General features: G+C 40.6%; 1 long non-coding RNA gene across 2 annotated transcripts; it reads right to left on the reverse strand.

Annotated features, from left to right (window-relative positions):
• Positions 1–504: 504 nt before the first annotated feature.
• Positions 505–21,416, reverse strand: LOC138753819 (uncharacterized). Of its 2 annotated transcripts, none has more exons than XR_011351447.1 (3): positions 21,370–21,416; positions 15,377–15,517; positions 505–923 (listed from the first exon to the last, which is right to left on the reverse strand). It is a non-coding gene; the product is annotated as an uncharacterized lncRNA (long non-coding RNA). The 2 variants fall into 2 exon arrangements; XR_011351444.1 differs by lacking the exon at positions 21,370–21,416 and adding an exon at positions 18,122–18,250.
• Positions 21,417–21,912: the final 496 nt, after the last annotated feature.

Below are 21,912 nucleotides of genomic sequence, written 5' to 3' on the forward strand. Positions count from 1 at the left end.
CTAGCCTGGACCTGGGCCAGCAGTTTCTAGCTCAATAAAGCCTATCGTTCCCCTCAGATTCCTGTCTGCGTCATTATTGGGGCTACCGATAACGCCCAACACTTTCTTAATTCCTTGATGCAATTGTATCAGATTTTCCTGCAGATTTGTAAGTTGGGTGCAACTTGTTAATAGGAAGTGGACCCAAGCACTGACTTCTGGCAACTCCATTATGGATTTGCCTACAATCTGTAAAACTATCATTCACTACTATATTAAAAGTCCAAAATCTGGATGTCAGAAACCCAGACCCGGATAGTGGACTTTTGCGTGTGGGCGAACATGTGTAAGCACCACAGATGCACAGGGGCAGCAAATGATCATGCTTAATACAGTTAATATTATCACAAATAAATCCATTTGTCTACTGTATTTTTCTTTTACAACATTCATTTTTAAACATAATTTCAAGCATTACATCGACTTTTTTATGTAGTGAAAAAAAAAAGTTAAATTTTTGTCATGTTGATTTAATTTTTCTTTGAAACTGGTTGTTTTGATAATTGAAAAATGCTGTGTTTTCTAATGAGTAAACTATCTAAATTTACCTGTTCATCTCTTCTTTATTCCCCCTTAACTTGAATTTTAAAAGTACTGGCTGAGAATTTGGAAAATCCGAAAATTCAGACCATCCCAATCCCCGAGCAGTCTGGATTTTAGGGCTTTTACTGTATATTCATTTTACCTGCTCATTCGTCCATTTTCTATCTATTCATGGTCCTCAATTTTGTAAGGGTTAAAATGATTTGCAAGCAAATTCTGCAAGAAGCTGACAGTTATTGTTTATATATTCCATGAATGTCTCCTAGTAGCACCGAGCTTCAAGGTTGTGGCTAGCTTTTGCATTTTTAAGGTCGGCAATCAGTTTTGAACTTTCCTTTGTTCTGTGAAAATGGAAAGAATGGAGATCATCTGAATAATTTTATTGACTGTTCTAATCATCATTTAAGTAGTTTTAATTGTTTTATCATAATTATAATCATATAAGAAATTAGAATAATGTAGTTACTAAGGTATAAGGTTTTAATAAACTGTGGAAAAACTCAATGGAACTTGAGTACGGACTTTTTCTTGAATGAGTCATAAACAAAGTGACTCAATTCTTTCTAAGCAATTATAAAGGAAGATAGTCACACTAATTTTAAAAATTATTTAGCACCTTATCATTTGCCTTTCCTAAGATCATATTTGTCTAAGCAACCTCTCTTTCTGCTTCAGAAAGCCATCAAGTTAGTTAGACATGATTTGCCTTTAACAAATCCACGACGGCATTCTCTAATCAATCTATACTTGTCCAAGAGATTGATAATTCTGTCCTTGATTATTATTTTGAGAATCTTCTCAGTCACAAGGTTAAATTACATTTAAGGGATGTAACACTTGGATTTAACTTCTGTCGTTTTCCACTCCTCAGATGCTAGATCTGAAATCTGGAAGATTATAACAATTTTCTTCCTGACTTCACACCACAACCTCAGATATATCTCAGCTGGACAAAGGGATTCATCTACTTCATGTCCAGCTAACCTTCTTTCTAGTGCCTCCTTTCGATCAATTCATTGCTCAGTCAGAATCCCAACTCCATCTTCTTTTGTAAAGACTGTACTTGTTTAGTACCTTAACCACACCCACTATCACCTTTCTGATTGGCCAACTTTCCAATAACACTCTTCCTGTTTGAATATTTTTGGATTCCTTTTCAATTTTCTGCCATTTTGTTTCTTATACTCCCTTTGCCTTTTAGTTCCCCTCTGAATTTCCTTCAATTAACCCGTAGGAAATCCCACCACTTATCTTCTGCTCTCTTCTCAGAGATCCATGGATCTTTACTCTTCGTTTCCCCACCCATCTCCCTCATGGGAAAGACTGTAGCTGAACTATCCCTTCTTTAAAGGCCTTCCATTGTTTTGTCTGCCAAGAGTTGATTCTAATTTATCCAAGGCTGGATCTATTCTCATCCCTTTTAAATTGGCCTTTCTCCACATTACTATTAATTTTTACTTTGAAATAGTTGATATCCTTTTTCATAACTTTTCTAAACCTTATGTTATTATCGCAGGCCGATTTCCAGATGTTCCATCTCTTGTCCTGGATCATTTCCCAGAGCCATGTCACCTTCCCTGTTAGACCAGAAATATACTGATCAAGAAAAGCGCTGGCAAGGACAAGTCAAGCAAAAGGGCTGTATAACTCCATAAGATTCTCCTGAACATGCTTCCTCCTCTGCTTTTACATTTTTGCTATCCCAATTATGTTTGGATAGTTGGAGATCTCTATTATCACTACTCTATGACTTTCACTCAGCTGCAATTTCTTTGCTTATGTTCTCCTCACTATCCTCCCCAGTTGGTTGTGGAGGGCAGAACAAATTAGTATAAACTTACCTTTATTTTTCTTAATTCCAAACAGATTAATGATGATTTAGTTCTTCCAGGATATCTGCTCTTTCCAGCATTGCAACATTCTACTTGGTTAATACTGTCACCCTCTCTTTTAGATTTTCTTACCCACCTTTCCAAAATGTGATGCATTCAGGAATACTTAAAACCTATGCCCTGTCATTACTCAGTTCCCAATGAACTAGATGGAGGCCATATGGCCCATCATCTGGCTCTCAGAGCAATGACGTCAAAATCATTCCTCAATTTATTTTCCTGCAATGTCCACTTCCTTAAATACCCATTAGCTCTTCTCTGATTCTCTAACTGTTGAGCCCACCAAGGGTATTGTACAATGACCAATAAACTAACCATTAATATGTCTCTGGAGTGTCAGAAAAAGTCCTTGGGGAAATCTGTGCGCTCACAGGAAGAACAGACAAGTTCCACACAGATAGCATGAGAGGTAAAAATAAAGGTATGCCATTGGAGATTTGTTTTTAAATCTCATTTATGTGTGTGCCATAATATATATCATAATCTCATATGGTTAAATCAATGGTTCTCAACCTTTTTCTTTCCACTCACATACCACTTTAAGTAATCCCTATGCCATAAGTGCTCTGTGATTAGTAAGGGATTGTTTAAAGTGGTATTGGGTGAGGAGGAAAGGTTGAGAACCACTGCTCTAGAGCCGATTGTTACTGAAATATCTTGCTTGAGAAAAATTGTCATTAACCCATTTCCTCTGGAGTGATGAAACTGTGCACATAATGAGTCAATGAGGTACGATTAAAACAGTGGTTTCTAAACATTTTCTTTCCACCCACATCTCACTTTAAGCAATCCCTTTCTAATTACAGAGCACCTATGGCATAGGGAATACTTAAAGTGGTATGTGAGTGGAAAGAAAACGTTTGAAACCCACTGTTTTAATCATATCCAGTTGACTCATTATGTGCACAGTTTCATCATTCTAGAGCAGGGGTGTCCAACTCAAATTCACGGAGGGCCAAAATTAAAAACTTGGACTAAGTCGAGGGCCGAACTAAATATTTATTGAAAATTTTCAACAACATCTGCATGTTTTCTCTTCTTTCAACATATGTAATGTTAAATTTTTCTTATAAAAATAAATGTTTAATAATAGTTTTGGATAAACTCTTTCCAGAAGCATTAACAAATGAGAAATAAAATATTCAATAAATAATATTTCTCTATAGAGGATTTGTCAAATGTTGCTAGTGTGCTGTCGAATAGTAAAATCTGAGGGCTATTGAGAATGTGGGAGAATAACATGATTCCTGAAACAATCAAGTGGGTGACTGATTGTGGGCATGAACTCTAGCAGGGTTATTTGCCATGCCCTTTTTCCATTGGTACAGATATCCTTTGATTTACACACTTTTCAAGTTTTATACCTAATGAGCTTGTATCCAGGTGCAGGACCATTTTTAACCAGGAATATATTTATCACTGTGACATGAAACTATTGGAAGATCGTTTTATCCTGAGATTAAAGTTCATAATCCTTACTCAGGCCTGTGTGCGGGAGGGCGGGGTTTGCGGGCGATCGGGTTGGACAATGACAGTGCGGGGGCATCGGCTCTCGCTGCAGGGCGGCATCTCGGCGGATCTGCGGCCCCGTCACCATGAGTCGCGGGTTGGCCTGCGGCAGGGAGGGGGAGTGGGCAACGGTCCTGGCGAGGTCAGGCCCGAGGCCTCCGGTTCCGGGCGCTGGGAAGCGGCCTTGGCTTCCCCTGACACCGGCCAGACCCCAAAACCAGAGTCCACGGTGGGACCCTGCAACGTAAACAGAGGAGGTGGGGGCGATTAGCGGGCTGACGCCAATGCATTCTGGGATTTATAGTATTAGCTGTGCATGCGCTATACTGGCGTGGTGGCCAACGGGCCACCTCTAATACATTTTTGAAATGATCTTGCGGGCCAAATGTAATTATATTTGGCCCGCGGGCCAGAGTTTGACATGTGTGCTCTAGAGGATATGGGGCAATGACAATTTTTCTCAAGCAAAATATTTCAGTAACAACTGGATCTAGAGCAGTGATTCTCAATGTTCCCTTCCTACTCGCATACCACCTTAAGTAATTGCACCTACGGTATAGGGATTACTTAAGGTGGTAAGCGTGTGGAAAGAAAAAGTTTGAAAATCACTGTTGTATATTTCTGATTGTACTGTATGTAGCAGGTTGAGGGAGTGTTCAAATGTAGGCGACAAGAGGGTGAATCTGGAGGAGTGCAGGAATTCAGGACCAAAGGTCAAGAAAACTATTATAAGGAGAATGTGATCTCCCCTGGGGCAAAAATATAAAACATTTAAATTTTTAAATCTCGGGAATCGCTTAATTAGGAGGCAATATAGATTGGTGAGCAGAGATATTTTAATAATATGTATTTTAATTTCAAAAAATAATTTAACATGGTAACAGACCCTTCCGGCCGACAAGCCCGTGCCACTCAAATACTGCAATTAATCTACCAACTTGTACATTTCTGTAGAAATCCGAAGGAAATCCATGATGACACGGAGAAACGTACAAACTCCTTACAGATTTCACCGGATTTAAACTCAGGTTGCCAGCGCTGTAATATTGTTGAGCTAAATGCTACACTAACTATCCCTTTATGGTTATTTATGGACTTAAGTCAACTGACAATGTTCCTGATAGTGGGCTGATTCAGATGATGCAGATGCCAGGGATCTAGGATGAATGGATGGTTTGAGTTCAGAACTAGTTGCCCATATAAGACAGAGACTAGTAGTGGAAGGATGTTACTCTTGCTGGAGGTCTGTGACCACGGGGTTCGATGTTATTTGTGTTACATTTAAGTGTTTTGGATGAAAAGGTAAGGTGGGTGCATGGCTAAGTTTGGAGATGACACTAAGATTGGTGCAACTGTGGACAGTGTAGATGGCTGTCAAAGAGTACAACAGGATATAAATCAGTCACAGATATGGATAGAGAAATGAGTAAGTGCGAGGTGTTGCACTTTTGGAGGTGAAATATAAATGGAAAGTATGACAGAACTTAAAGGCATTGATGTGTAAAGGGATCAGGGGGCTTTAGAATCATTGTCCGTTGAAAGTAGATAGTAAGGAGAGGTATGCCATGCTTGCCTTCTTTGGTCGTAAGTAAGGAAAGGAAGTCATGTTGCAGCTTCACAGTACTTCGGCTGCACTTGGAATATTGTGTGCTATTCTGGTCACCCCATTATAGGAAGGATATGGAAGCTTTGGAAAGATGCAAGAGGAATCCAGGTGGATTAGACTGGGGAAAGGTTGGCAGAGCTGGGTTGTTTTCTCTGGATTATTGTTTGCTGAGGAGCCAGGGTGAACGTCTCATATACTAAAGGATATGTGTTCAAAGTGAGAGTGAGAGAGTTTAAAGGAGATGTGCGGGCCACGTTTTTTTACACTGCATGGTAGGTGGCAGAGCTATTGGTAGAGACAATAGTGTTTAAGTGACTTCTACATGGACACACGAATATGCAAGGATAAAGAGGTATGTGTCACGTGTGAACACCAGAATTTTAAATTAATTTGGGCCTCATATTTGCTACAGACATCACCGTTAGTGGAGTGGCTATCACAACAATATTATCGCAACAGCAACCCAGGTTTGAATCTGGCACTGCTAGTATGGAGTTTGTTCGTTCTCCCCCTGTCTGCATGGGTTTCTTCCAGGTGCTCTGTTTTCCTCTCACTTTTCAAAGACACACGGGCTAATTGAGCAGCACTGGCTTGTGGGCCTAAAAGGCCTGTTACTGTGCTTTATCTCTAAATCAAAATTAAATTAATTTGAGCATGATGCTTGGTGCAAACATCATGGGCAGAAGGGCTGTTCCTGCTCTATGTGAAAGGGACATTGTGAGTTAAGATATGGCCAACAGTTTTTTTGTTTAGAGAAAGTAGAATGATCAAGTTCAAGTTCAAGTTTATTTCTCATCCAATTGCACCAGTATAAACTGATAAAACAGCATTCTCCAATCCAATATGGACAAATGGTAGAGTCACGAAGAGTTGTTTTAGCAATCATTCAGCCGTCTTACTACCTACGGGAAGATACTGTTCCTAGTTCTGAATCTGATACTACTGTACCCTTTTTCTGATGGGAATCCTGGAAATTGTTGTGTGCAGGATGGTAAGGACCCTCCCAGATTTTGCGAGCCTTCTTTAAACATCGATCCAAGTAAATCTCATCAATGGGGGGAGGGAAAAACAAATAATCTCTCTGCCGCTTTTATAGACCTGTGGATTGACTTCCACAGCAGTGGTTTTCAAACTGCCCCCCTAAGTCATATGCCATAAGAAAATGCTCTGTGATTAATAAGGGATTGCTTAAAATGGTATGTGAGTGGGAAGGGAAGGTTGAGAATCACTGCTCTAGACTCAATTGTTAGTGAAATATTTTGCTTGAGAAAAATTGTCTTTGGCCCATTCCCTTTGGAGTTATGAAACCGTGCACATAATGAGTCAATTAATCACAGAGCATTTATGGCATGAGTGTGGGGGGCATTTGGAAATCCACTGTTCTACAGCAACCGTACCACACATGAATACAGCTGGCTGGGATGCTCTCAATAGAGCTCCTGTAGAAAGTTGACCAAATGGAGGCTGGTAGCCTTCCCCACCTCTGGTCTCTAAGGAAGTGCAGTCGCTGTTGCGAGGAGATGTTATATGTCCAGGATAGTTTACTTCATAAGTGAACTCCGAGCTATTAATGTGTAGTGGAGGGTGGCCGTCCTGGTCCTCCTGAAATTTGCAATCATCTCTTTTTATCTTGCCCACATTGAGATTCAGGTAGTATTTCTTGCACTGTTCAATGAGATTTTCCACCTCTTCTCAGTGCATTGACTCATCGTTGTTACAGTTGTATCATCTGCAAACTGAATGTGTTTGAGCTAGATCTGGCATTGCAATCATGGGTCAGTAGTGCGAACAGGAGCGTGCTGAGCACACGGCCCTTAAGTGCTCCAGTCAATAATGCTCCATGTTCTGCTGCCAATGCGGACGGATTGTGGGCTTTCCGTGAGGAAGTATAGAATCCAGTAACAGAGAGGGATATTGAGTCCCAGCAAAGACCCTGCTCCACCAGCCTCTGGGGTATGATTGCATTAAATGCTATTCTGAAGTCAACGAACAGTAGGCTGGCATACGAGGCATCATTTTCCAGGTGGATCAGGGTGGAGTGGAGGGAAAAGACTACAGTATTGTTGGTGGAACAGTTCTCTCTGTATGCAAATTGAAATGGGTCCAGTGTCTCTCAGAGGTGCGCTTTGATATGTTCTACCACCAGATGCTCGTAGCATTTCATAATGGTGGCGATCAGTGGCACAGGGAGGCTCTCTTTGGTACTGGGATGATGGTGGCTGTCTTAAAACCTGCAAGGATGATGGACTGCTGCAGTATCTGTAAGGACATCTGTCGATTGACACAGTCCTTAATACCTGGCCAGATATGTTTTCTGGTTCTGCTAGCTTGTGTGGATTCACCCTGGATAGGACTTTCCTCATTGCCATCCATGGCGATGCAAGGGTCCTGTTCATTAAGGGGACATGGAGCTTTATTTGGCATCAGCCTGTTCTTCTTATCAATCAGTGCATAGTTGATGTTTGGCATATCCAGAAGGAAGGCGTCATTATCGTTGACTTACAAGGTTCTCTTTTGATCCCTTATCAGATGTTGTTCATGTGTCTGGATCCTCTGTGTGTACCCATGCTTTGCCTTCCAGATTGCATGGGAGAGTTCAGCCCTGGCTGATCTTAGGGCAAACTTGTCTCCCCTCCTGAAGGCTGAATCTCAAGCTCTGAGAAATGCACGGATCTCTGCGTCCAACCATGGTTTCTGGTTAGCCCTGCTTGTGAAACATACAATCTTCATGACATCCTCGATGCACTTGCTGATGTAGCCAGTTACTGAACTCGTGTACTCTTCATTATTTATATGACTGTTGTTGAAGGCTGCCTTCCTGAAACAGGTCCATTCCATGGTGTCAAAGCAGTCCTGTTGCACTGATGCCTGGCCACATTCTGAAGTTGGTTAGTAGTGCCTTGAAGTGTTTCAAAGGTACCAAAGGGATAGAAGAGGTCTTTCACAACAGATCAGATGAGACGTGGATGAGGAGCAGAAGTGAAGTTAGAAGGAATACACTGGCTTTGGATGGTGCAGAGCTAGGACTCACCAGGTTGTTTCCAGGAATCCAGTGTTTATGTGAGATACTATTATGCTCACAGCAGTCTAGATATCTAGATAGCAATTATGTTGAGGGTTTTAGGAATGAAAAGGAATTGTTTGGGTTGACTTCTTCAATGAACAAAGAAATAGCGGATATAGGGATATAATCTTAAAGACCAAGTCACATCACTCAGGAGAGAAATTAGAAATCACTTCTTCAAGCAAAAGAAACAAAATGCGATCGGTTCTTTCAAATGCTTATTTTAACTCTTGTTGATTGATGGGTACATGTTAGCCAAAGGTATAAAAAGAAGTGGAGGCAAGCCAATGGATGGAATTAGGAAACAGAACAGGCATGATCTCATTGCATGGAGGAACAGACTTGAGCAGCCTCTCCTATTCCAATGCATTTTGGCAGTTTCTTCATTCAGGGAAACTCTAGTTCCTCCTCCCTCTCTGCAACACTCTCTAAATGCAATTGAAGTGTGCAATCATATTAGTCTAAGGTAAATGGAAAATACAGAATTATTCTCATGTTACCCCTAATTCACTGAGCAAATAACCCTGATGCTTGCCAACTGGAAATTCCAGACTATGCGGGGTTTTTTTGAAGCCACAAATTTTCCTGATAAATTTCTTAGAAGTGCAATAGAATATTTTACAGACATTTGTAAACCTGCTTGTAATGTAACAATTTGTTCTTATAAACTTCAACTGGGTTACAAGAATTAACTTTATCACACTGTGCATTTGTATGAGGTTTATTTCATTTCCTTACATTTTATAAGAATACAGATGTTAACTCTATCTTCAGAATTTTGTGGGCATATAAGGTAATTCATCCCCTCAGAACTGTTCTACCATTCATTAAGACCAGATAGGATCTGTTTAACAAGCAATTTTCCACTAGCAACAAAAAAAAGGGATTGGTAGGCTGTGATAAATTGATGCAAGTAATTGTTTCTGTCAGCTACAAGGCTTAACCAATCTGCTTCCTTGAATTGTAGGCATGGAGAAAAGAAGAAAGTAGTAAACCTTCACTTATTCAACGCCAAGGCTGAATTCTGGAGAAAATCTCCAAGTCTAGGGTGAAGGGAGAAAAGTTTAGGAGAGATGTTAGACTAAATTTTTTTTATATACAGAGTTGTGTGTGACTGGAATGCATGGCCAAGGGTGCTGGTGGAGGCTGGAACATTAGGGACATTTAAGAGACTCTTAGACAGGCACATGGATGAAAACAAAATAGAGAGTTATGTTCTTCTCCACCTTGTACGTTTGTAATGTTTCGTATTTTATTTTTTTGTCCGCCAATTCTCTCTTTTTCGTAATATCATCCCTTTTTACTAGTTCCTTTTCTGTACTTACTATCTCCCTTTCCAACTGCTCTATTTCCAGTTTGTAATCCTTTCTCATCTTAGTTACATAACTTATTATCTGCCCCCTAATGAAGGCTTTCATTGCGTCCCATAATATAAATTTGTCTTTCACTGATTCCGTGTTTATTTCAAAATATGTTTTAATTTGGCATTCAATAAACTCTCTAAATTCCTGCCTTTTAAGTAGCATGGAGTTTAACCTCCATCTATATGTTCTTGGTGGGATGTCCTCCAATTCTATTACTAATAACAGGGGTGAATGATCAGATAGTAGTCTAGCTTTATATTCAGTTTTTCTAACTCTCCCTTGAATATGGGCCGACAACAAAAACATATCAATCCTTGAGTATGTTTTATGCCTATTTGAATAATATGAATATTCCTTCTTTTTTGGGTGATGCCTCCTCCATATATCCATAAGTTTCATTTCCTGCATTGATTTAACCATAAATTTGGCTACTTTATTCATTTTGCTTGTCTTTTGTCCAGTTTTATCTAACATATATCTGAGGAAGAAAACAAATTAGTGGATATCATCGTTATTGAATGAAGATCTACCGGGACCAATGCTTGAAGAGGGCGCACAAAATCAGTGAGCCGGTGCAGACTCGAAAGGCCAACATGGCCTGTTTCCGCTCCGTAAATGGTTATATGGTTATATGAGGTAGAGAGAGTTAGTATATTTTTTTCTTGGTAGATATACACTATATAGTTTAGCACAACATCATAGGCTGAAGGGCCTGTACTGCGCTGTAATGTTCTATGTGATGAAATATGGAAGTTTGCAGAATCTGTGACTGTAGTAAAAACAAACAGTAAATGGTGGAGGAACTCAGCCGGTCTCGCAGCGTCTATAGGGGGTAAAGATATATTGCCAAAGTTTCAGGGCTGAGCCCTTTTTCAAGGTTCTATTTTCTATGTTCTAAGTTCAACTCCCGCTCCCCCGGAAATCACAGGGAGAGGTCTTTAGGTTTGGATTTTACTCGATCACAGTTTCCCTGTCTATGGCATGCATCCATGAGTTGCAGGTGGAGGAAAATGCTTAAATTTTACATAGCACCTTTCACAATGCCAAATTGTGCTAGAGCACTTGGCACCCAATGAAGTACCATTCGAAGTGTAGTCACTGTTGTACTACAGGCAACGTGGTGGTCAACCAATACATAGTAGAGCTAGATAAAACACATTACAGAGTTAAGTTACAGAGCAAAGGGAATATACTGTAGTTTTATTTGTGTGTAGACAACAAAGAATTTTTGTCCTGAACACTCTTGGGTGTCTTTGTGGATTTTGGGCTGCTGGTCATGAAAATCATCTTAAGGTTTTCTTATCAAGTGCCGCTTTTTTTTAGATGTAACGTATTTTTGTGATCTTCTGTCATATTTTAAGTCTGCTTCAAAAATACTAAACCATGAAGTGCATCATGTTGTTGATAATTCATTTTCTACATTTGGACTTCCCTCTCCTGATCTCGGTGCCGTCAGTGATGAACATGGCGAAAGGTTTAACCAGGACAATGCGACCATGGGAAAGCTGCATCAGGGCAACTGGAATCCATCAATGCTGGTGGACTCTTGTTGGACACAATAGGCATCAGATGCAAAGTACAAATGGAAATCAGCGGCAAAACACTTTTAGGTCAGTTGAACTAATGCAATCTGCCAGCATCAATGTGTGATTAAACGTGTGACATTCAATAAAAGTTCATTAATGTTTCCCAAACATCCTATGTGATGCAGCAAATCTGAAATTATCATTTTATTCAGCTTCAAGTTGTCTATCATAATGGTTTTCAAACTGCCCCCCTAAACTCACATTCCGCCTATGCCATAAGTGCTCTGTGATTAGTAAGAGATTGCTTAAGGTGATATATGAGTGGGAAGGGAAGGTTGAGAATCACTGCTCTAGACCCATTTGTTACTGAAATATTTTTGCTTGATAAAAATTGTCATTGGCCCATTTCCTTTGGAGCTATGAAACAATGCACATAACGAGTCAATGAGGTATGATTAAAACCGTAGTTTTCAAACTTTTTTCTTCCCACTCACACACAATCCCTTACTAATCACAGAGCACCTATGGCATAGGGATTATTTAAAGTGGAATGTGAGTTTAGGGGGAAGTTTGAAAACCACCGGTCTATCATAATCCCCAGTTTTTTCAGGAAGCAAATCTGAAAAAAATTGTTGACTAGTGTAATGGGAAAGGAAACTCTCCTATCTCATACACCAGAATCTTCTTCCCAACTGGAAGGGGGTGAAGAGCGTGTGGCAGGGGTGGGATGTCCTTTTAAATATTAGTTGCTTTTGCAAGAACGATGGAAGTCTAGATGAATTTGACAGAGGAAAGGGTGTGTGTGTGCTGCATTCACATCGCTACAGTTTCTTGTGGCCTTGGGGGGCAGTATTTCTCATATCACGCTGTGATGGACCCTGATCGGATACTTTCAATGGCAATCTGCCAAAATGTGTTGAGTGACATGCCAAATTTTCCCAGGCTTCTGAGTAAAGTAGAGGCACTGGTGCACATTTTTGACCATCTAGTCAACCTGGCTGGAACAGGACAGGTTGCAGAAAATATTTATTCCTAGGAACTTAAAGGTGCAAACTATCTACACATCATCTCTATTGATGCAGACAGTGGAGGGCATGCTTCCCATTATGGGCTATAAAACAAAATGGAGCCAAAGAGCAAGTAACAGCACAATGCCTCTATGCTCATGTCAAACAGGAGGCCAGTGAGCCAGTGGCACAGGCCACTTCACCCTCGGCACACCCGCACCAATGGTCACTGCCACAGATGTCAGATTGGCCTCTCGGAGAGTGAACCCATGGAAAGTGACTGTCCTCTTCCAGACGTTTATGGCCAGCTACAGAGTCTTACTGACATTGAGAGAAAGGTTCTTTTTTTGGCACCAAGCCACCTTTGTTTTTCCACTCACATAGCACCTTAAGTAATCCCTTACTCAGCGATAGGTGCTCTGTAGTGAGTAAGGGATTACTTAAGGTGGTATGTGTGTGGGAAAAAATGTTGAGACTCACTACACTAGTCCCTTTAACCCCTTCTATCCTCCAGCTCATCATTGATTGGGCTTCAGCCTGTAATAGTGGTGTCATCTGTAAATTTATAGATGAAGTTGAAGTGATAGAACATAGAACATTACAGCACAGTGCAGGCCTTTCAGCCCATGAATTTGTGCCAACCCATATATACCTACCAAAAAATCTAAACTCTTTCTACCTCATAACCTTTGATTCTTCTTTCATCCATGTGCCTGGCTAAGTCTCTTAAATGGGCCTATTGTTTCAGCCTCTACCACCAATCCTGGCTATGCATTCCAGGCACCCATAACTCTCTCAGTTTTGGCCTTCAGCAGTAAGTGGGCCTTGCAGTTCAGTCATGGTTTCCAGTTAGGTAACATACAGATCGTTTTCTTTTGCATGCAGACTATCGCGCTATTGAAGTCGGTGGTAGTGGTGGTACGTTCACTTCACAAGATCACAAGACAAAGGAACAGGAGCAGGCCACTAGGCCATCGAGTCTGTTCTGTAAAACTACATTAAGCTACTCTACACTAGTTCAAATTTCCGGCCTTTTCCCCATATCCCTTGATGCTCTCACTAATGAGATGCTCATCTATTTATTGTTTAAATACTCCCAGTGATCTGGCTTCCACTGCTGTGTGCAGCAGCGAGTTCCACAGATTCATGAAACTTTGGTTAAAGAAATTCTTCCTAATCTCTGTTTTATATGGATAACTTCTAATTTTTCAGACTATGACTCCTTGTCATTGATTCACCCACCAAGGGAAACATCTTACCCGCATCCACCCTATCTAAACCTTTCAAAATACACAGAGCCACTATGAGATCTCCCCTCATTCTCCTGTACTCCAATGAATACAACCCAAGAGCTGCCAAATGCTCCTCGTACGTTAGCCCTTGCATTCTGGGAATCATCCTAGTAAATCTCCTCTGCACCCTCTCCAACAACATCACATCCTTTCTAAGATAGGGGGCCCAAAACTGCACACAATACTCCAAATGAGGCCTCCCATGCCCCATAGAGTCTCATCAACACCTCTTTACTCTTGAACACTATTTCTCTTGAAATGAAAGCAACATAGCATTCGTTTTCTTCACTACCAATTTCACCTGGTCATAACTTTTAGGTTTCCTTGCATGAGGACACCCAGGTCTGAATTTTCACCCCATCCAAACAGTATTCTCCTGTTTGTTTCCACTGCCAAAGTACATTTCTCTATGTTGAATCTCATCTGCCATAATTTTGCCCAGTCTCCTAATCTGTCTATATCCTTCTGCCACTTTACGGTTTCTACTACACTTCCACTCCGCCACCTATCTTGGTGTCATCCAAAAAATTGGCCACAAAACAATTTCTACCACAATCTAAATCATTAATATAAATTGTAAACAGCAGCGGCCCCAATTCTGACTCCTGCGGAACACCACTAGTTACAGGCAGCCGTCCAGAAAGAGTACCCTTAATTTCAACCCTTTGCTTCCTGCCTCTCAGCCACTTCTCCATCCAGTTTAATAACTTTCCTGTAATTCCATGGGCCCTCATCTTACTTAACAGCCTAATATGCGGCACCTTGTCAAAAGCCTTTTGAAAATCTAAACAGATAACGTCCTCAACCTCTCCTTTGTCTATCTTATGAGATTTCTTCAAAAAACTCTAATAGGTTGGTCAGGCAGAATCTACCCTTTAAAAAACCATGCTGACTTGGACCTATCCTGTCATGCATCTCTAGGTATTTCATCACCTCATCCTTGAGGGTCGACTCTAATATCTTTCCAACCACCAACGTCAGTCTAATCGGCCTATAGTTTCCTTTTTTCTGTGTCCCACTTTTCTTAAACAGTGGACCTTCCAAACCTCTGGAATCTCTCCAGAGTCTATTGATTTCTGGAAGATCATTGCCAATAGATCTACAATCGCCAAAGCCACTTAGGTGATTGCTGAGTCCTTGTACATGTACCTATTGTAAGGTAAAAATATCATGAGATGGGACTGGAGAAGGAGTCACCCAGTACTAAGGAGTAACAGAATGCAGATGTGACCTTGTACACTCAAGATAAGCTTGGCACTAACAAGCTGATGAGCAGCAGACTAACAGTGAAGGGTAGCAACAGCTTATTCATTGGACAGTGTAATGGTATGATAATTTACTAAGTGCGTGTCCTGGGGTATAAAAAACACCACTTGCTGATATCGTTAGAATGCGCCTTCTCCAACTAACACTGTTAGTTGTAAGTGTTACAATCCGGTAATAAAGAACCTTGATTTCGACTCAGTCTGGTGTCTGACTCACTCATTCTTGAACAAAGCAGACCTAACACTATCTACTGATGGAAAGGAGTTACCTGTTTCCCCGGTCCAACGAGGTATGACTTTTACCACCAGGTCCTCACATCTCTTCTTGAGCAGGTAGGAGATGCACTCATTTTGTCAATAAATCCCTTGAAAGCAATGCATCGTGAATGGGAGACTGCAGATGCTGGAACCTGGATCAAAAACAAAATCTGCTGGAGGAACTCAGTGGGTTGAGCAGTATCAGTGGGAGAAAAACAATTCTAAATGTTTTGATTTGGTTAGCATTGTGGTAATGTGGTGGTACAACACCGGCCTACTGCAGGGGGAAATCTCTGTACTTACAGGAGTGTACCACCGGCCTACTGCAGGGGGCAATCTCTGTACCTGCATGAGTGTAAGGGGACAGGACAACACCTGGCCGGCTGTCAATCAGTCGGCCTGAATGCATCAAGCCCCACCCGGTCGGGTGTCAATCACCCTCCGGGATATAAGCCTGCGCCAGCCACCCAAGGCCTCATTCAGAGTTGCTGTGGCCACAGCCAGACTGGCTCTGTGTGAAGTCTCTGTGGATTAAAGCCTGTTGTACAGTCTTTATCTTTGTGTGTGTCTGATTCTGGCTAACAGTGCACCACAGGTTGGGTTAAATGGCCAGTAGCCAGGGTTCTGGACAATGGATCCAGAGTCATGAGCTGGGGAATTCAAAATTAAACAAATACATTTGGAGCTTTGAATAAAATTTGTCTTAGTTACAGTGACCACGAAATGCTGAATTGTAAAAAGTCGAGCAAAGTTTCTTGTCATCTAATTGCACAAGTACAACCTGACAAAACAGCATTCTCCAGTCCTCAGTGTAAAACACACAGACATACAACCAGACATAACTCACATGCAGACAAACACTACATGTGCAGGACAAGTATTCATCTTTACAAATAAATAAATAAATATTGATTCATGAATCACCAAGATGGCTCGCCAGCAGCTTTACTTTGTGAGGCATTTGAGGGGATTTGGTATGTCACTGAAGACTCTGGAAACTTCTACAGGTGTACCGTGTCAAGCACTCTGGCTGGTTGCATCATTGCCTGGCATGGAGCCACTCACTCTCAAGACAAGAATAAAATCCAGAGGGTTGTTAACTCAGCCTGCGACATCACAGGCACCAGACTTCACTCTATTGAAGACATCTTCATGAAGCGGAGTCTTAAAAAAGCAGACTCTATCCTCAAAGAACCCCCCCACCACCCAGGCCATTCCCTCTTCACTCTGCTACCATCAGGGAAAAATGTGCAGAAGTCTAAAAATGAGCACTCAGCGGCACAAGGACAGCTTCATCCCCGCTGCCATCAGATTCCTGAATAATCAATGAACTGAAGACACAGCCTTCCTTTTTGTGCGCTACTGTTTTAATTGTTTTTATTTATAGTAATGTTGTAAGATGGTTATAATATAAATGTTTGCACTAAGACGCTGCCACAGAATGCTGAATTTCATGACTTGTTCATGACAATAAATTCTGATTCTGATGAGAGTCTCGGATGGTTCGGGTGAGGAAAGACCTTTGATTTTCTAAAGGTCTTTGAGGATAAAAACCTGCTGACCTTAGACAGATTTATCTTCTTTGCACAAGTACAACCTGACAAAACAGCATTCTCCAGTCCTCAGTGTAAAACACACAGACATTCAACTAGACATAACTCACATGCAGACAAACACTACATGTGCAGGACAAGTATTCATCTTTACTCTTGAGTTTGAGGATAACTTGCTTCCACTCCACTGTGTGGGCCCTGAGGTGAAGAACAGGCCAGTGTAGGGACCACCGATGAGGCAGGAGGTACCTGACAGAATGGGTGGCTGGCTTGGTTCACTCCCTCTGCCATGCTCCCAATTTGTCTGCTGGAGGTTCACAAAGGTTCCTTTTTCATTTAAATGGCCCTCATGCCAGTGTTACCCAGGAGTCAGATGCATTTTTTTTTGGAAAGTAGCCTTTGAGCGGATCCTTGTCTAGGGTAATCTCCCCTTGTAATAGAACTTTAAATAGAGTGTGTGTTTCAGAAGTCTGGTATCTGGCATGCAGACGACAGTAGTGGTGCTGAGTGTAATTAGGGCCTCAGTGCTGGGAATTTTGTTGGGAGAGGATTCTGACATGAGTTTGCTTATTCTTGAGTTCAGGGCCAGTTAGGGATAAAATATACAGTATATGCCAGCATTATCATTAATCACATGGACATGAACCTTGGGCTGGCAACTCTTTACAGTGCCAGTGACTGGGGTTCAAGTCTGGAGTTTTTATGTTCTTGCTGTGTCGGGATGGGTTTCCTCCAGGCCCTCCAGTTTCTTCCCACCGTCCAAAAATGTACCAGGGTTGTAGGTCAATTGGGTGTAATTGAGCAGGAAAGGGCTTGTTACCATGCTGTGTGTCTAAATTTAAAATTGATAATAATAAAAAAATAAAAGCCTTATGATCCAGTCAGTAGTATTTTTCTCTCTGAAATTCCTCTCCAAAGACTTGAGCATAAAAATCTTGGCTGACAATCTGGCACAATGCTTCTGTTTGCAAAGTGGTGGATTTCAGGTAATACATTACACCGAGACCTTGTCTGCCTGTGAAAATTCTGATGGTTCTATTTTGAAGAAAGGGAATTATCTGTGTTACCCTGGCCAGTACTTAACCTTTAATTAACATCACCAAATATTTCATATTATTGCAATTGCTGATCACAAATTAGCCGCATTGTTGGTCCCATGTTACAACATTAAACACAGGGGGGCACAATTAGCATAGCTGTTACCGTAATCCTGCCACTACAGCACAGCGATTGGGTCAGGGGCTTGAATCCCACACTGACTGTCAAGAGTTTGTACGTTTTCCCTGTGTCTGTGTGGGTTTTCCCTGATGCTCTGGTTTCCTTCCACTGATCAAAACATGGGCCGAAAGATCCAGTTACCGTGCTATATGTCTAAATTTAAAAAAAAATTAAACAAAGGTGTGAATAATAATGAGGCCATCAAATGTGTCTACTTTTTGAATGAAAATGTCAACAATCCATGGGCAATATATTTATTTATCAAACTCTGGATTTTTACTCAATTAAATGATTTAAATTTTATTTTGCATTGGTTTTGCAAATCAATGCTGGCTTTCATGTGTTTTAGACAGTGCAATTCCTGTTCCGTTGAGGCTCCAGAAATCTACTGGTTAAATTGTTGCTGTATTACAAACATGGTAATATATTGCAATTTACTCATTATCTTGCTGACATCACAATAAGGTATGTGCATTAGTAACTAAAGCATTTATTAAATTTAAAATAGTTCATATTGCAGCCACAACATAATATTGATACTTGTGTTAATTTAAATAGAGCTCTGGTAAAGTATCCAGACATGAGAGATCTGAGAGGTATGTGAAAGATTCATGATACAAGATCCTCTCAGACAGGCTACCCAAACATTCCTGTGTAGAATTTTGGAGGGGGATAATAAAAGGGAAAGGGAAATATTTCCTACAATACTGAATTAAAATGCTGTGCCTTGTGAATTCATGCTAAACAAACCTGAAAATGGGATACTTTCCCTATGGATGGTGAACTGGATTAAACAATGAAATGTGAATTGCACACTCTCCCAGAAGTAGGAAACATGACAAGGCATTCTAAATTATGTTGATACATATAAGCAAAGTTGAAGCTTTTAAAATATTGGCAGTTTAATGCAAAATAATATTGTCTAGTCAATAAAAAGTGCCAATTGCAATAATTGGATTACTAATTCCCAATTGTGTTGTTTTCAAAATCCACTCTGCTTCTCCACTTAAAATTAATGAGGGAATGAAATGGAATTGTCTCTTAGTTTCTGCACATTTAGTATTTTGCTGCTTTGTCACACTATCTGTGTAATTGTTTCTGCTTTCAATTCCTGACTCATTTTTTTCCCCCACCTCTCTAAAACTGGAGGATCTTGTCTTGCTCAGCTATCTGACAGTCTCATTATAAGTACACACACTTTTAAGAACTTTACAGCTAATTGCAAGGCTTCTTCGGCCTTTCTGAAGCCATTAACAATGTAGATTTATTTTTTTCATCAGCTAATCAGACAATCACGTGTAGGTAATTTATTTGAACTGAGAGATACAGTTTGGCGACAGGCTCTTCCAGCGCATGAGCTTGCGCCGCCCAATTGCACCTACTAACCTACTAAGCTTATACGTCTTTGGAACGTGGGAGGAAACCTAAAGGAAACCCATGCAGACACAGAGAGTATGTACAAACTTCTTACAGATAAAGGCAGATTCGAAATTGGATTGCTGGCGCTGTAATTGTGTTGCCCTAACTGCTACACTAACCATGCATCTGAAGGGCCAGTTGATGAAGTAGACAAAAACAATGTGGTCAAACAATAATCATGGCTTTTATTAGCAGAAACTCATGGTACAATAATGAAAGACAATAGGTGCATATCCAGTTATATCCAAGGGGGAGTGTCCTTAAAAGTGGAGATAATGCACAGCCAATGTTAGTGCAACAAGGCTCGCCAGAGAGGAGACAGGCAGCTTGGCAGACATTCACCACAGTATCTGTACCATTAAAATTTCATGGTCTTAAGAGTTATCTTGATTTTCTTTTTTATTCTTTCTTCAATCAAGCTGGAGGCATTGGTTCTTAACCTGAGACTCTGAACACAATAATCTCTCTATTTCAGTCAGAAATGAAAATTTTAAAAAACCAACACATGCATAAGTATGACAGCAAAGATATGATGCTTTATGTCTCACGGGCTATTGGTGCTTGCAGCTTCCTACTACCATGTTCTTGTACTTATATTTCATTTTTCCATATTAACACAGGAGACCATTGAATCCATGCCTGCTCTCAATAGTCCCATCTGTCCCATTCAGATCTCAGATCTATTGTTAGAGAACATACACACAACCCTGAGATACATTTTCCTGTGGACGCGGCAGAATTACCTCTAATTGGTAGTGCAAAAAAAAACTGTACACAGCGTATACAGGTAAACAAATAAAGAACTGGAAACAGATAACGAATGTAAGCAAACTGTGCAATACAGAGAGATTTAAAAAAATCAATAAAGCGCACAAGTAAGAGTCCTAAAATAAGTCCCTGATTGAGTTTGTTTTTGAAGGGTCTGAGGGGTGGCAACTCTTTCTGAATGGTGTGGATCCTTGATGATTGCTGCTGCTCTCTGACAGCAGCACTCCCTGTAGATGTTCTCAATAGTGGGGAGGGTTTTGCCTGCGATGTCCTGGCCTGAGTCCACTACCATTTAGAGGGCTTTACGCTCAGAGGTATTGGCGTTCCCATACCAGTCCATGATGCAGCCAGTCAGCGCACCTTGCACCATATATCTGTATAAATTTGCCAGGATTTCCAAATGTCTGCAAACTTGTGAGGAAGTAGAGGTGCTGATGTTCATTCTTCACACTGCCATTAGTGTGTTGGGTTCAGGAAAGATCCTCCAAGATAGTGACTCCCAAGAACTTAAATTTTAAATTTTCTCACCCTCTCCACCTATAATCCTTTAATGAGCACCTGATCATACACCCCTTCCTGAAGTCAACAATCAGCTCCTTGGTTTTGGTGACCTGGAGTTGTTGTTGGTGCACCATTCAGCCAAGTTTTCAATCTCCCTCCTGTATGCCGACTCCTTACCTCGGTTTTGTATGCTTGAAGTAGACTTAAAAATATGACAGGAAATCACAAAAATGTATTATAACTAAACCACAGTATGTGAGAGGAAATTCTTTAGGAGATTTTCATGATCAGCGGCCCAAAATTCAAAAGTGTTCAACCCAAAAATGTTTAGGAAGCAAAATCCATTGTTTCATGTAATTATTTCTGCATGTGTTATAAATTAATTTCTTTAAGTCTACCTTTACAATGTAATTGGAAGTTAGCAATATGAAAACGCTCTTAATCCTGGAAACTCATGGCAATTCAATGAAAACTTATCTTTGATAAAAGCAAGGAGAGATTTAATGCTCCAAGAAGGCATTTTTCCATCTGAATCAGAAACTTACCACATTTTGCCAAAATTGTTGAAAATAAGATAGGGATGAAGGCTAGCATTGGCTTCGTATCAACTGTCTTTCCCATGTATTTTGTATTCTATAGCATTATGACTTCATAGTCAGCTTGATAGCTAAATGGAAAGTGAGGCAGTCAGCCGATGATAAAGTTACGAGAAATAGCTCACTGTTTCCAGATATAATAGACCTTTCCACATTCTCAACAACCTTAAGGAGTGGAGATGAAGATTCCAAAATAATTCGTTGACAGTAGTTGGCCTTGGGACATCCTGAAGATTTGAAAGGCACATTCACTCTTTTCCATACTTATATTCTGCAGCATACAGAAAAACACTTCGGGTTCATGAAGATTTTGCATCAGAGGATGGGAGGAGTGATTGTAAAAACTTGAGTGTGAGAGTTAATTGTGTTATCCAAAGTACACACAGATATATCCAAAGCACCAACAACAATAGAGCGAATTAAAATGAGCACAATATGCTATGAGCCAGACAATGAGATAATAAATATACAAGGTTAGTTACATAAATATTC

The sequence above is a fragment of the Narcine bancroftii genome, chromosome 1 (genome assembly GCF_036971445.1).
Source record: "Narcine bancroftii isolate sNarBan1 chromosome 1, sNarBan1.hap1, whole genome shotgun sequence".
Lineage (NCBI taxonomy): Eukaryota > Metazoa > Chordata > Chondrichthyes > Torpediniformes > Narcinidae > Narcine > Narcine bancroftii.